The 16,225-nt window shown below is 35.3% G+C and overlaps 1 long non-coding RNA gene across 1 annotated transcript in view; it reads right to left on the bottom strand.

Annotated features, from left to right (window-relative positions):
* Positions 1 to 4,609: 4,609 nt before the first annotated feature.
* Positions 4,610 to 16,225, bottom strand: part of LOC117654623 (uncharacterized) — a 40,528-nt gene continuing 28,912 nt past the window's right edge. Inside the window, exon 3 of the long non-coding RNA XR_004588346.3 lies at positions 4,610 to 4,791. This is a non-coding gene — a long non-coding RNA (uncharacterized LOC117654623). The remainder of the gene's footprint in view (positions 4,792 to 16,225) is intronic.

Below are 16,225 nucleotides of genomic sequence, written 5' to 3'. Positions count from 1 at the left end.
GACACCTGATTATTTCTTTAACACTAGAGTGAAAAACAAGGGACAAAAACTCATTTGGATTTCTCATTATTTCTTATAGTCACCAAATACATTTATTGTTTCATTTTTTTAAAATGTATTATTTGACCTTACTTGAGTTCTATTCTATCAGAACGCAGTCATTCCCTACTGTATTTTGTTCTGATTTCAAAGTAGTGTTTCTTGCCTTTTAATATAGGTTAGTGCTTATTATTTTCAGAATAACTCATGTTATTTGAAAATATATGCTTGTCATCTGTCATCTTGTCACCCATCAGAGAAATTAAAACTCAGTATAAAATCTTTTGGTTGTTTGAAATGAAGTTTCTGGGTAAGTTTGTTGAATCTTTGCTTCAGTTTTAGAATTTATCTCATATTTCTCAGTGTAAGATCTTTGCTTTTTATAACAGCAGAACAAAACATTATTTTTAGGTGCTTTAAGAAACTGATTGACTAAAAGCCACCCCATATAATCAACTTACAACATAATAATATTGTTCAAATGAACAAGAATATAAGCAGCAGCAGTCTTTTTTTTAAAGCTGTAGGCATGTAAAACAACACTTCAGACAGGTAATGATTATTTCTCAGGATGCCAGAGTCCAGCAATTATAACCTTTAAATATTCATTTCAGTTAATTAGAGCAACTGGAACTGATTCGGTTAAAAACACTTCCAAAAATAGAGTACAGAAGATGGTGAATATAATTTACCTGATGGAAGAAATAGGTAAGCTTTGCAATTGAAATGAAAAGGAAAATATAGCATGCTTGAATTTAGCCAAGAACTCTGAGAAATACTCGTAAAAATAACCTTAATTTTATGCTTTATCTTCTTTTGATTACTTCAACAATATGATATAAAATATGGTGAATAAAAAAACACATTTATTTGTGAACTTTGTCATTTTGGGGTCTCAATTTGCACCGGAACTGTGCATATTTGTTTTTACATGCCCTGTAACTAAGGCCTACAAATGAAGGTTTTGCAATCAACAATGTTGTAAGCATATGAACCATGTAATTATGTTAGCAGAAAGTAATATTTGTCTGATGGTGGATTGCTAGCATTGATGTTTATAGAAAGCTTTTACCATTATTTGTATTGATTCATATTTGCACAGTTTAAAATATGGTGGCAGCCTTTCTGAACAAAAAAAAACAACAACAAAAAGACTTTGTAGAAATAGTATTTTTATTTAAATCGCCCAACAAGTTGATTTTCTCTTTTTAGCAAATATATCCTTTAAAAATGTCAAGCAAACAAAATGAATGTAATAAAATATTAGTTGATAGAATTATTATAAAATAATCCTAAAAGTACAGTATAAAAAACCCTGAATAAAAAATAGAAACAACATTAATGTATTAGAAATATTGTTATTCAGTTTCATAAAAAATAACCTAATACTTCCCCCCCACTACCCAAGTAATAGATGATATGTGGGAAATTCTCATAAGTATAATATAGGATTCTTGTCTTTTCTTTAGTTCGTTGACAGTCTGTACAAATTGGAACAAATCTGTTCCAATTGAAATGAGTTTCCTCATTTCCACACTTTAACAAATTTTTCAAAGATGAACATCATGAAAAATTCTCCTTTAATTGGGCTGGTGTAAGTCAGAACTGATTTGATTCAAATTGAAGATTTCAAATTCAAAGAACACCATATTTAAATCAAGTATTGAATCTTAAGTTTGAGATTAATTATAACAAAACTTGAATCCAGCTAATTTAAGATTCAAGATTCCATTTATAAAAAAGATTTATCCACATACTGCAGTGACGGTACTGTAGTACATCTGAAATGGCTTCATTTTTTAAACAAAATTATGAAGTTAGCAACTTCATGGTTGTGGATTGTTAACAATATTTTGTGTCCCTGCTAAATGGGTCAAACGACAGTATGGAAGAAAGGCAGATAGATGCCAGATGCTGTAACAGATTGACAAATTTGGTAATGTGGACAGTATGGCAAAAGAAATCTATCAGAAAAGAACTAACAGAATAACAGAGTTGAAAAGGACCTTGGAGGTCTTCTAGTCAGCCCCGTACTCAAGCAGAAAATACTATACTATTTCAGACAAACGATTGTCTAATTTCTTCTTAAAAACCTCCAGTGTTGGAGTGCCCACCACTTCTGGAAGCAAGTCGTTTATTGTTCTAATTAAATGTTCTGATTAATTGTTCTAACTAATATGCAAGGTCTGTCAGGCTGGCATCTGAGAACCAGAAAGTGAACATGTATTCATTCATTGGATCATTGTCATCAACAGCCTAACTGAATCAGCAGGGCACTGTGGGTACAGAGAGAAGAAGAGAGAGATAAATGACAAAGAAGCCGGGACAGAGAGAAAAGCTATGTGTCAACTTCAAAGAAAAATTATGCTGATTTCAACTATTACCACTTCTCAGTTGCCACAGAGACTGGGGGGAGAGGACCCACCTGTGGAATCCTGGTTCCAAACTGCAGACAACAAAAAAGAATCCATTTCTGTGGGAACCAAGGTTGTTTATCCATCTGGGTTATTAAGGCTCGGACTGTTGCTAAAACAATATTCGAACTACTAATTGGACAATGTGACTGAACTAATGAGGGGAGGGGAATTTGATTCTTTAACTATGCAAAAATGAGAGGATTAGGGATTAATTAGAGTTGGTTTTTCTATTATTTGTACTGATATGATGTATCCAATAAAGTTTTTAATAGAAAGAGATTGGAAAGTTTCAAGTCTGCTTGCTTGCTTGGGTTCATCAGTTGGAACCTTGACACTATATCTCCCTGTCTATTTCTATCTTTAACTTTTTGAAAGCTTACTATACATTTTTAAGCAGATAATAATAATAGCATTGATGAAGAAGATTGAAGTGACTATTTTTTTTTAAAAAAGAGCTACTTTATCAGTTTCTGAATTAGTTTCATCAGGTAGTTCATTCTGATGGGTCCATATTTCTTTGCCAATTAATATATTTGGATTGAGTAAATGATAAAATGAGCATTACAGAGTTGCAGTATAAACTTTTCCTTTGTGTGTACATATGAGATGTCATGAGACTTGTATAAAAAGATAAAGCTTGTGTCATGAAATGATTTGCCTGTTCTTCTGGGGGCAGCCCACTGGTATGGTCTAGAATGGCTTTTTACGAGATGGGTAGCCGTATAAATGTGATCAATTAATTAATAACCATCTGAAAGTTATATCTTAGAAAGCCAGAAACATGAGGAACAGATGCAGCTCCTTCTGCTACTGATAATAACAATAATAGCTTCTTCATAAACAGAATACAACACAATGAAGATGCTGGGTTATCTCAGAAGTGGGGGGGATCATTTTTAACAGCTTCTGTTTTATTAACTCCTTTCCAGGGAAATGTGATACAGCGTCAGAATATTATACCCTGTACTGGGTATACACTCCGGTTAGTGGGCATGTCAGATGTTTTTGGGAAACTCCAGCCAGATCCTGTCTCCCCAAGTTATATGCTGTCAGCATTCCTGGATAACTCTGCTTTACTATATAATTCTTCCAATGCTTCCAGTAAGTAGGCAGCAAAGGATTCCTCTGCATTGTGCTGACATCTACTTTGCTTCATGTAAGAGAGTCTAGCTAAATATTTACCTGCTCTGCCCAAAGTACGCAATTTGCCTTTAACTGGTCATGGCTGTTCCTGTAAATTATGATTGTATGCATGCTGATAAAGCAAAAGCTGACCTTTCTTCACTGTCTGCTATTGATTCTATAACTTCCAGAGAGTGAAAATCGGTCCATCTTTCTACTCCTGCCTACTTATTAGAAGAGTGCAACCCACGCATACATTAATTATCTCCCAGAACTCTGGCAATAGCTGACTTGTCTCTATATTTTGTTGGCTCATATAGCCTGTGCAAATTATGACAATAACTTCCTCAGCCTTGGCATGCTTAGCACCTATACAACCTGACTATACATATTTTATTGTTAATTGATCTTTTTCTTCCCTCAAGCTATCCCTCAATTTTGAGTTTTGTGTCATGTCTCAGCTCACATGTTCCTATGGCTTCATAGTGGCAGTTTAAACTAAGGTTATGATACCACTATGCTTGGAAGCAGAAAGTGATGAATAGGGTGAATGGGATGGGTTGATGAATATTTGGAATATCTGCAAATATATAAAAAAAGCTGCAAGTAGTTTCTAGAAAGGATAGGAGGTATCATATTACTAATACGTATACTCACCAGGAGCTTGATCTAATTAATTACTTACTTTATGTTGCTCACATTTAAACAATGCTAGGCAAATCTAAATCCACAATTTTTATCTGATAGAAATTTCAAGGTGACAATGCCATCAACATTTTGGAAGAAGCTATCAAAATAAGGAGATAATGATTATTGTCAATATTTTATTAATAATATATACCATGTTGCCCGTAAAAGACGACCTACTCAGAAAGTAAGTCCTAGCTTGATTTTGCATATGTGCCCAATATAAGCCTTACCCCCCCCAAAATAAGCCCTAATTAATATCCCACCCACTCCAGGGTGCACAGGCAAAAATTAAGCTAGGATGGGGATGGGGGCAGTGGAGCTGCTGTACTACTTACCTTTGGACAGTTGCAGCCAGGCCTCACATGGCTCAGCCTATTTCTTTTGCTGCAGCCAGCAAGGCTACATAGGTTTTTCCTAAAGGCTTTTACTGAAGGCCTCTCTAGCCGATGACAGAGCTCTGGATTGATAGCCTGGTCTTGCTGGATGAAGAAGTTCCTGAAGGCCTCTGATAGTGAAAAAGAGGCTGGGGACAACACAATCAAGTGAAGTAGGTCAGTGGACGTATCCCCCCCCCCAAAATAAGACCTGGTGCCTTTTTTGCTGACAAAAAAAATATATAAGACAGGGTCTTATTTTAGGGGAAACACGGTAATTCTTGAAACATTTATGGTTATGCTGCTAATCTAATTGGATTTAGGGAATTTATAAAATATAGCAATATCATTAAAATGCAGAAACTCAATATGCCAGTTTGAACACTTTGTATGATAGGATTTTATAAGACATATACTCAACTGAAGCTTGGGTAAGTGAGGATTTAATTTTTTGTTTCATTGTTTTGTGTGGTTAACAAAAAAGGTGAAGATATATCTGGTTATTTGACAACATGTTAATAAATATCTTGTTTTAATGAGGTACAACTTTTATCAGTATTCTCTAAATATAAATATAGGATACGTATTGAAATGTTCATTACTACTAACAGAGAATAACAGAGAAAATTTACTAACTATTAATCTTTAACTAAATTAACACAATCTTTCTGAGATATCATATTAGGAGATTGGTTATTTTATCAATAATTTTCAGTTTACCAAGGAAATTGGCACCATAGGCTACTATTCAAAAACTGTATGTGGAGTTACACTGAACTGCTCCTGTTTCAGTGTGGACAGTAACAGTAACTACGTAGTAAAGTATCAGTTTGATCATAGATAAGATTCGACAGATAGAAAACACAAAATTATTATAGTCCAGAATTTCTTGCTACAAACATTTTTATACCCAATCTTCTCTTCATCTTTCTTTCAAACCGATTAAACTGAAAGTAAATCTATATAATTGTTGTTAGGGGACACAGTGGCACAGAGGCTTAATGAATGTGCTGAGCAATTACTATTTTGTAAAACGTACTACCATTTCTGTGGTGGGGAAATGCTGACTACATTCTGTGGTATACCTGTGCAACCAACGGACTAACAACTGTCAGCTGCCAGGATTTCTACCATGTGTATAATGTGGTAGCCTCCCTGGCCTTGTATGCCATATGCTAAATAAACAATAATTGTTGTGAAAACTAGCAATATAAAACTAGCACTATTACATAAAACACACACACAATAACAATGGCTAAAAAATCAGTCCTACAGAGTCTGAAGGACAAACTACTTAATATTGTCTAATAATAATATTTTGAAAGTTATTTACATAATATGAAAATGTCAACCAGGATTTCAATTATGGTTTTAAAGATTTCAGGTCACGGTCTTTTTCTTGTAGAATTCCATATTAAGTCTATCACATATTGCTTTTGCAGGACTATACTTTAGTTTAAAAAAATGCCAAAGACGTTATGAAGAAATGATAACTTAATAAATCTCACCGAGAGTGAAGGCTTAAGTATGTTTTACACTGCAAAACAGCATTGATAAATGATGAACGTACCTTGTATTTTAAGCATTTATTTATTTATTATTTTGTCGCATTTCTATGCCGCCCAACTCCCAAGGGACTCTGGGCGGCTTACAACAGAGAATAAAACAATGCAACAATATCCCATACAAAAGTTAAAAGAAGACATTAAAACATTAAAATGTTAAAACACATACACCCCAATTTGTGGCTGGGTCTCGCAAGATCACTATAATGAGATCAACGGCCCCAGGCCTGCTGGAAGAGCCAGGTCTTCACTGCTTTCCAGAAGGCCAATAGGGTGGGGGCAGTCCGGACTTCAGGAGGTAATTGGTACCAGAGAGCCAGGGTAACCACAGAGAAGGCCCTCCCCCACAGGCCCGCCAGCCAACATTGTTTAGCTGACGGGACCCAGAAGAGACCGACTCTGTGGGATCTTACTGGTCACTGGGAGCTATGTGGTAGAAGGCAGTCTCGAAGATAGCCTGGTTCTGAGCCATGTAGGGATTTAAAGGTAATAACCAACACCTTCAATTGCACCCGGAGACCGATAGGGAGCCAGTGCAACTCGCGGAGAATTGGTGTAATATGGGTGTATCTAAGTGCACCCACTATAACTCGTGCAGCTGCATTCTGGACCAACTGTAGTCTCCGAACACTTTTCAAGGGTAGCCTCATGTAGAGCGCATTGCAATAGTCCAACCGTGAGATGACAAGGGCATGAGTGACTGTGAGGAGAGCCTCCTGATCCAAGTAGGGTCGCAATTGGTGCACCAGATGAACCTATGCAAAGGTCCCCCTAGCTACAGATGTCAGATGTTGTTCCAATCTCAGCTGTGAGTCTAGAAGGACACCCAAATCGCGAGCCTGTTCTGAGGGGGGGCACTTTCTCTCCCCCAAGAACCAAGGATGGACAATCAACATAGTCTTTAGGGGGCAATACCCAGAGCCATGTACTGGGGATCCCTATATGTGTTCCTTATATTTTAACAAAAGAGGCCTTAAGTGTAAGATAGCTAGAGAGAGACCCCTTAAGACCTCATTTGCATAGAAATATGGATTCTCACTTCTGCTTTTACAAAAAGAAACTGGAGACTTCTTCAAGGTTTGACATAAGATTTAAATGGAGCAATCCATAAACTTAAAAAAAAGTAAAAGAAAAATGAAAAGAGAAAGAAAAATAAGATACAATAAAACCTTATCAATATCTAATAAATAATTGCCATATAATATTATAATAGAATAAAAAGCAAATATTATCATAAAATCCTTCTTTTCATTAGTACAGAATATTGCTTTTTCTAAGATGGGTAAGTTACAGTTTTCCAAAAGCTATTTCATAATGTCTGGAATAATATCATTTCTCCACCCCTCCCCAGTTTTCAGTTCAATTATTTTAGTTATCCCCATGCAAACACAGTAATAATTCGTGATAAATAGTCAGCTTCCAAAGCTTTTATATATAAATCAGTGTCACATTAACATCTTTACCATATATAGATTTTCTCATAATCCGATTTATATGCATTAATATACCATTCCAAAACAGAATGTATCATATGGGTCAATGAACCCATAAATTTTTACTTTAATCATATTTTTAAATACAGAAGTGGGATTCACTAATGCCATGGATCTATTTTTTTTAAAAAGCATATCAGATGTCTCAGAAAAAGCCAAAGTCTGTGGTCCATACTGAGCTGTTAAACATGCTTAAATTCAAAATACTTTCATTGCTGTGAACTAGGAAAATCAATTTGAAGTTGGAAGAAATCCTCAAAAGAATCATTACATGGCAATGTGTTTAAAGTTTTAATTCTGTATTCTACCCAAACTTTACAACAAATTTTTTTAATCATCTTTTCTCATACTAGAATTTTCCAAAAAGTTAAATATTCATGAGTCTAATTATCAAAAGCATTCTATGCTCAATATGGCCTGAAGATTTGTCACTACCCACACTCCTTGAAATAAAACACCTTTTCTACAATATATTATCCCAAGAAGTTGCTTTGATTGAAAGAGAAATAATAATTAAAAATATGTTTGTGTTTTTAGGGTACATTATGTTGGTGTTCTGTGTATATTTTGCATTTTTTAAAAAAATTGAATAAGAACATTTATTTTAAAAAACGAGACTGAAAAAGAAAACATTTGTTTGAAATGCACACAGGTTTTGATTAGAAGCAACATATTATCTCTCAAGAGAATAGTGGTGAACCATTGTCATATTCTGTGTTGTGCATAACTTCTGCCTTCTTTTGGATCCGTCACCACATAATCACACCTAGGTAATTTCATTCATCAAGCTTTGATATCATTGTTAGAACAACAGGAAGGACTGAACAGTGACCAAAATAAAATGTGTTGACCGTGGAAAATGTGAAGACAGCAGCAGCAGCAGCAATTTCAGTTTGTCAAATGGCCTGAGCCTGAGTTTTGCTAAGGTTTTATTCGCTTACAGCACAGTAAAGAAAAAAAAAATAGAACAATTTAAGGGAGACTGTTATTAATATAACTTTTTTAGGATTTCTCTTTCTAAGTACTTTTTATTTATGTTATTGTTAAACCATATGATCCCAATGCACATTTCAACCAATGAAATATTTCTTTTTACGAACTGCAATTTTGCAAATACTTCTAACATGACTATCTCGATGAACCGATGTGAAGGTCTTAGAGACTGCTTGGAGCCAACCATTGCTGAATATGGCCTAGCCACCAGTTGAATGCAGTAAATGCCAACTAATCTGTGCTCACGCTTTTTGTTGCAAACTGACAGTGTCCCCCCAAAGTTTCCAGAACTTTTTCCTTGCATTAGTTTGTTGTTAATTTGCATAAAGGATTGGTGATACTTGCATTTGATTGCCTTCTATGGCAGCAACTACAAGAAAATAATGCAACACAGACATTGGTATTGTATCCGTAATTGAGATTTCTTAATCCAGTGAATTCAAAGACTTAGAAAAATAAAATGCAGAATTTATTGTCTATATGTAAGATGCTATATTAACACATGACTCTCGTGACCAGCTGGCCAGGAAAGAATGGCTTTCTAGTAAAAACCCTATCATTATCTGACTGCTTAATGGGGACACCAACAGCTTGTTTTGGCAATGAGACAGAAGCTGAAAATGTTTGAATGTGTCTTTGTATATATGTACGTATCGGGGGTGAAATCCAGCAGGTTCTAACAGGTTCTGGAGAACCAGTATCAGAAATTTTGAGCAGCTCAGAGAACCGGCAAATACCACCTCTGGCTGGCCCCAGAGTGAAGTGGGAATGGAGATTTTGCAATATCCTTCCCCCAGGAATGGGGCGGGAATGGAGATTTTGCAGTACCCTGCCCACCAAGCCATGCCCACAGAACCAGTAGCAAAAAAAATTGGATTTCACCACTGGTATGTATATGTGCACTTAGAAGGCTAGATCCTGAAGCTGAAACTCAAATACTTTGGCCAGCTAATGAGAAGAAAGGACTACTGGAGAAGAACCTGATGCTGGGAAAGACTGAGGGCAAAAGAAGAAAGGGACAACAGAGAATGAGGTGGCTGGATAGAGTCACTGAAGCAGTAGGCGACAGCTGAAATGGACTCCAGGGGATGGTGGAGGACAGGAAGGCCTGGAGGAATGTTGTCCATGGGGTCACAATGGGTTGGACATGACTTTGCAACTAACAACAAAATATGTGTACTGCATATGTGCACGCGTGCACACACACGCACATTATTAGGTGTAACTAGTAGCTCAGAAACTTAAAAAACTGTAAGAGTTTAGATTGAACCATCATACTGACTATTTTTACTGAAACAGGTGGATTGTCTGCCTTTGATGATAGTTATACACCTTGTCGTTTCCACTCCATATTAATGTGATGCTACTATGTGATTTTCATTACACTTTTATGTGGCTGCTAGGAATCAAAATTAGCAACAACGTTTATTAAATTCTTGTATACTTTTTGCTACTTAATATTGCCGGAAAAAATATGGAATCTTTCTTTAAGACATATTTTAATAGTGTCTGCCACATGTAGTCCTTAATTATGAACATATGACATCTGTTTTTTCATGTTTCCATACTTAAATTGCATACTTAAATTAAATTTCCATATTTAAAGTCCATATTTAAATTGCCCCATAAATATACTGTATATTAGAAAAAAGCTGACCAAAAGCTGAAGATAAAAGTTACATATTATTAATACATTAATGACCACATTTAACACATGTCTAACTGGATCTCCATTATTGTCCAACCAATAATTAATTATTTTTTTTGCTTTAATTTATATGCCGCCATTCTCCAGAGACTCAGGGTGGCTTACAATGCATTAAGCAATAGCCTTTATACTTTTGTATACTTATACAAAGTCAGCTTATTGCCCCCACAGTCTGGGTCCTCATTTTACCTACCTTTGAAAGGATAGAAGGCTGAGTCAACCTTGAGCCTGGTGAGATTTGAACTTGCAGTAATTGCAAGCAGCAGATGTTAATAACAGTGCTTTAGTCCACTGTACTATCAGGCTCTTAATTAATTTAATTTAATTTAATTTAATTTAATTTAATTTAATTTAATTTAATTTAATTTAATTTAATTTAATTTAATTTAATTTAATTTAATTTAATTTAATTTAATTAATTTAATTTAATTTAATTTAATTTAATTTAATTTAATATTTAAATTTATATACTGCTCTTGTCCTGAAGGACTCAGGGTGGTGAACAGCCATAGATAAAAAACAATAATACAAAATTTAAAAACAATTTAAAAATATATTAAGCAATTTGGCCCGACAGTTAAAATCCCCCATTTAAAATTCAAATTAAAATTACACCATTGGAGAGTTAGGCCAGCCCGGCTTTATGAAATAAAAAGGTTTTGAGGGCCCGACGGAAAGTGCGTAGATCCGGAATCATCCGTATCTCCGGGGGGAGCTCATTCCAGAGGGCAGGTGCTCCCACAGAGAAAGCTCTCCCCCTGGGGTCTGCCAGTCAACATTGTTTGGCTGACGGCACCTGGAGGAGCCCCTCTCTGTGGGAGCGTACTGGCCGGTGGGAGGCTCTTGGTAGCAGAAGGCGGTCTCGTAAGTATAAAGACCTGATTCAACTGAACAAGTCAATAAGTTCCAATATGATACCTATTAAATCACATTTAATAGGTATTAAATGTGATTTAATCACATTCTGAATTATCCTTATTTCAGAATGACATCATATTTTGCATTCTGCAATAATCAGACCTCTCAACTTCTTTCTGGCTGAAAACTTTTTTTTAGTGGATAATAAGATAAACGTTCTGATTTTTTATGTTTACAAGTTCTTGTACTGATCTGGTTTTGTTTCACAATTTTATTGTCTCAAAGAGAGAAAAACATGCAAAATGAATTTGTGAACTCTATCTTGAACTGATTCTTCGTAATTTAAATTAACGTACTAGTTTTTCCTCAAAAGGCAACCAGTTTATTCAGTGACTGTTATTAAATGTTGACATTGCAAATAATTATGCAAACATTGGTTACTATACAGAAGCTAAGAGGTTGAAGCAACTTGCTAAAATCTAATGACTTAACAATTCCCTGTTTCTCATTAAATATCATGTTATATTGATGCCAGTGGACTTCATATTTGATAAAATTAATAACAGCTAATTAAGGGATAGTGAAAGATGATAATATATTAGACAGTTACAAATTGTTCTAGTGTCATTTTCTTCCTTCTGCTCCAATGATTGCAGATGAATAATTAGTCAGGTTTAATTTGTTCATTTTAACTAAATTCCACATGAATAAATATATGTTTCATTGAAATAAATGTGAAAATGTCTGGTTAAAAGAACAGTTAAGCTTTGATCTGATCCTTCCCCTCTGGATTTTCTCTTTCATCTTTTATATAATATTTTCATATGTTTATGTTTGTAGTTGTGCATAGCAGGATTAAACCTAGTTGTATTTGTGTGTGCATTTGTATGCATCAGACTTTTAACTTCAGTATCTTGAGAAGCATGTCATTCCAGTTAGCTGCCACTCCATATAAATATCTCCAAATGCAATCTCAGTTTTGGTAATCTTTAAGAGAAGTTAAGAAAGTGGAAAAAAGATACTGCTGCTGCCAATCCTACTTTTTTAAAAAAATAAAAGAGAGAGAGAGAGAGAGAATAAAATAGGTACGACAGTGACACTTTCCAATAGGCAGCTTTTGCTGTACTACATTATATTACATTCAGAGAACGGTCTTGTAAACTAGAACATTTTAACATCTTCATATTGCCAGAAAAGAGTTGTAAAATCTTATTTCTGGTCCCAGTGACCAACCCAAATTCAATTTCACATCATTATCGTGGGACACATATTTTTGGCTTCATTTCTGAATTGTAGAACTATTTGATAAGTTTCTTACAGCATATTTTTCTTTAAAGCAGGGCTTGTACTATTTGAAACACTGAGCAGCTTCTTATATTTTATTATGGGATGGAAGTACCCATAAACAAAGATATTCATGGGTTGGTTTTCATTTTCATTTCTTTAGCAGTGCAAGATCTTGCTTTAAAAACTATTACCGGTTTACACATATTGTTTTATAGGAAGTATCATTCCCATCAAGTCTGATTCAACATATTCTTCACTGCATGGCAGAGATTATCCAGATACAGGATTAAAGATCCCAGGGATGAAATCAGTCACTTTCCATGTATAATATATCTAAAATGCTCTCCCAGCCAAGGAGTTATCTAATATCCACACCAGTGGTGGAATCCAATTTTTTTTTTACCACCGGTTCTGTGGGTGTGGCTTGGTGGGCATGGCATGGCTTGGTGGGCGTAGCTTGTGGGCATGGCAGAGGAAGGATACTGCAAAATCTCCACTCCCACCCCACTCTAGGGGAAGGATACTGCAAAATCTCCATTTCCACCCCACTCTGGGGCCAGCCGGTTCTCCGAACTACTCAAAATTTCTACTACCGGTTCTCCAGAACCTGTCAGAACCTGCTGGATTTCACCCCTGATCCACACTATGAATGTATGGTGCCTTTTATATAGGATATTCACGAATTCCACACAGTGCTAATAAGAGAAAAGAAATCTCTTAAGCAAATTAGATACAGTATTAGTGATTTGCTAAACTTAACCTATTCTGACCACATTTTTGTGCATGGCTTTTTGATGGAAGTAACAATTATCTCTAAACTCTGCATTAGTTTCATGGGACTTAATGCATTAGCAGCTTGTTTACCTTGTATAAGTCTGGGATGTTGACACATTTTATTAATTCAAATTCAAATAGTGATGATAATTCATAGCCATGCATTCTCTGTTTTAGCTGTTTGTCTTTTCTGACATGTTTGTAATTAAGAAATGTGTAGATGATTTTAGATGATACCACAGAAGATTTAGTTATTGTTTGCTTAGGCTTTTATGTCTTGAACTGATAGTGTTTCAACTTCCATGTTGAAATTTTTAATTCTAAGTGCAGTATATTCTAAACCTACCATTCTTATGTTTGTTTTACAGGTTAAATGGATATAGAACAATGTTTCATTCCATTAATCCCTGTCTTGTTTTGAGCCATTCTGTTCTCAACTCTCAATTGTGATAGTACTTTACTGTTATTATTCCTTAAAGAATAATCACATGAACTGCACAGTATGAACACATTTAATTTTGTAGAGTGATCTACAAAATCAGAATGAAATAACAATAAACATATTTCTTAAATTGTCTTTCTCTGCCTATTATCCAGAAATACTAATTAAAATTATATTATGTTCCTCTGCCTAGTCATTGGATATTGCTTTCTCGTGTTCTTCTACCTAACAGTTAAAACATTTTTTGGCTAGAATCAGTATCAATACAATGGTTTAATAATGTACACATTTTCTTGCATTTTCCTTCATTTCCAAACTCCAGGCTCTATAATTTGTTAATGTAAAACTGTTAACACTTTAACTGCAGCTTGAAATTCTTAATGGATATTTTATCTTCATCCTTACAGTTGGATAGCTGGTTTACTCATATCTCTCTTTGCAAATGTTTCTGTCATTCTGTGGAGATTTTTTTGTAAAAGTTTTCAGTAAGTTAATGAGTTAATCTTCCAAAAGAGGTAGCAGAAACATCAGCCTTGGACAAAGAATAACAGGCTAAATTGATGGAGTAATGGAACTTTATTGTGCCTAACTTCTTTTAATGCTTAATTGACAAAATAATAAAGGAAACTTGATAAATTGGTAAAGTTTAAGAATCTTAGGGCCTCAAGATTGAAGCTTTGTCTTGCTTTCTGTCTCTACCTCCAGTACTTATACTACCAGTTCTTCTAATGTCATCAGCTCTAACGGGAAGAAGAGCTTATAGAGATTAGATATTTCTGCCAAGTTTGTAGTGTTAGTTATAACCTATTCTGGGCATATGAGATCTTTAGCAATAACAATGATCTCAAGAAAAAATAAGAGTAAAAATTGCTTGAAACATTTATTAGAACTTTTATTGCATTGTGGTTTTAGTGCATATATTTCTGTCTGCCTAGATAATAATTTCTTTTAAATATAGCTTGCCATATACTAACTGCACATTGTCATTACCAATGCCCAAATGAAACTGAATCATCTTTGTTCTGTACTGAGCAAATCTGGATTTGTTTTTTTGGGGTTTTTTTTTTTGCCATGTTGACATCACATTGCTTCTTACTGCAGATCAGAAGAAGAAAGCCTCTAATGTGAAAGAACAATTTTAGCATAAATTGATATTCCCACATCACTGCCATTACTTTATTGTTGAAATATTCACAGCCATTGTTTCCAACTTGATTCCCTTCTCCCCTTGTGGCAAGCAGTAAAAACTGGGAAATGACCCTCATGATAATGCTGTGGACAGCAAAACATTAAGGCAATGTCATTATCTGTTTATATACCCAGTAGGAAGTCCCATATTTCTCAGCACATCAAACAATAAAGGAGAGATATGTAATATGCTACCCAAGGGCCAAATGAAGCTTGCTGCTGCATCACATAATGTGGGTTCCAGCTGCCTGATTCCTGTAATTGAAGAATGAAGACACAGGCGGTACTATGTGGGTTTATAGAGCTAACGGGCTAAACCATTGAGCTATATCTTTCATCTCTGGTAGGTGAGAATATATAATTGCAAAACCTATAACTCCTTACATTTAATTTATCATAACTGCTTAAGAGTAGAAAAGAAATAATTGCTGATTAAGTTTCATGGCTAATTTAACTGAAAATATTACTGTTGTTACAAATGACTGTTGTGAGGCAACAGAATTAAGAGATGCAGAATCAGAAGCAGAGGTGCTATTCAGTAGATTCTGACAGGTTCTGGAGAACCGGTAGTGGAAATTTTGAGTAGTTCAGAGAACTGGCAAATAACACTTCTGGCTGGTCCCAGAGTGGGGTAGGAATGGAGATTTTGCAATATCTTTCCCCTGGAGTGGGGAGGGAATGGGGATTTTGCAGTATCCTTCCCCTGGAGTGGGAAGGGAATGGGGATTTTGCAGTATCCTTCCCCTGGAGTGGGGAGGGAATGGGGATTTTGCAGTATCCTTCCCCTGCCTCGCTGACCAAGCCACGCCCACAGAACCGGTAGTAAAAAAAATTGAATTCCACCACTGGTCAGAAGTTATTACAAGTGCAGTTTTGCTTCTGTCTTTACACTATATTCTGAGTCATCAGTAGCAACAAAGAATTCAGACCCCTAATTCTTATGCTGTTACATTTCCTGATAGAAAAAGCCAACAGTCAACAAGATAGTTTTTTGAGAGAAAGGTTTTCCTTGAAAGTAGCAGAAGCATTAAAGAAGTGAAATGATAGAAGGGGTTGAAGTTGCCGGAACTTTGTGGGAGAATGCATACGCCATACTGGAATTCAACATAATGCAGGCACAAGTAATTAAACAAAGTCAAACTAGTGTCTAAGACTTTAAGAGACTTGACTTCAACAAACTAAGACAGTGTTTAGGAAGGATTCTACAAATGGAAACCCTAAAGGGCAAAACAACACAATACTTTGGAAACTCAAGCCCATCTAACACAATACTAC

The sequence above is a fragment of the Pantherophis guttatus genome, chromosome 8 (assembly GCF_059756535.1).
Source record: "Pantherophis guttatus breed Tessera chromosome 8, ASM5975653v1, whole genome shotgun sequence".
NCBI classification, from domain to species: Eukaryota; Metazoa; Chordata; class Lepidosauria; order Squamata; family Colubridae; genus Pantherophis; species Pantherophis guttatus.
This window is presented reverse-complemented; position numbering and strand designations above follow the sequence as displayed.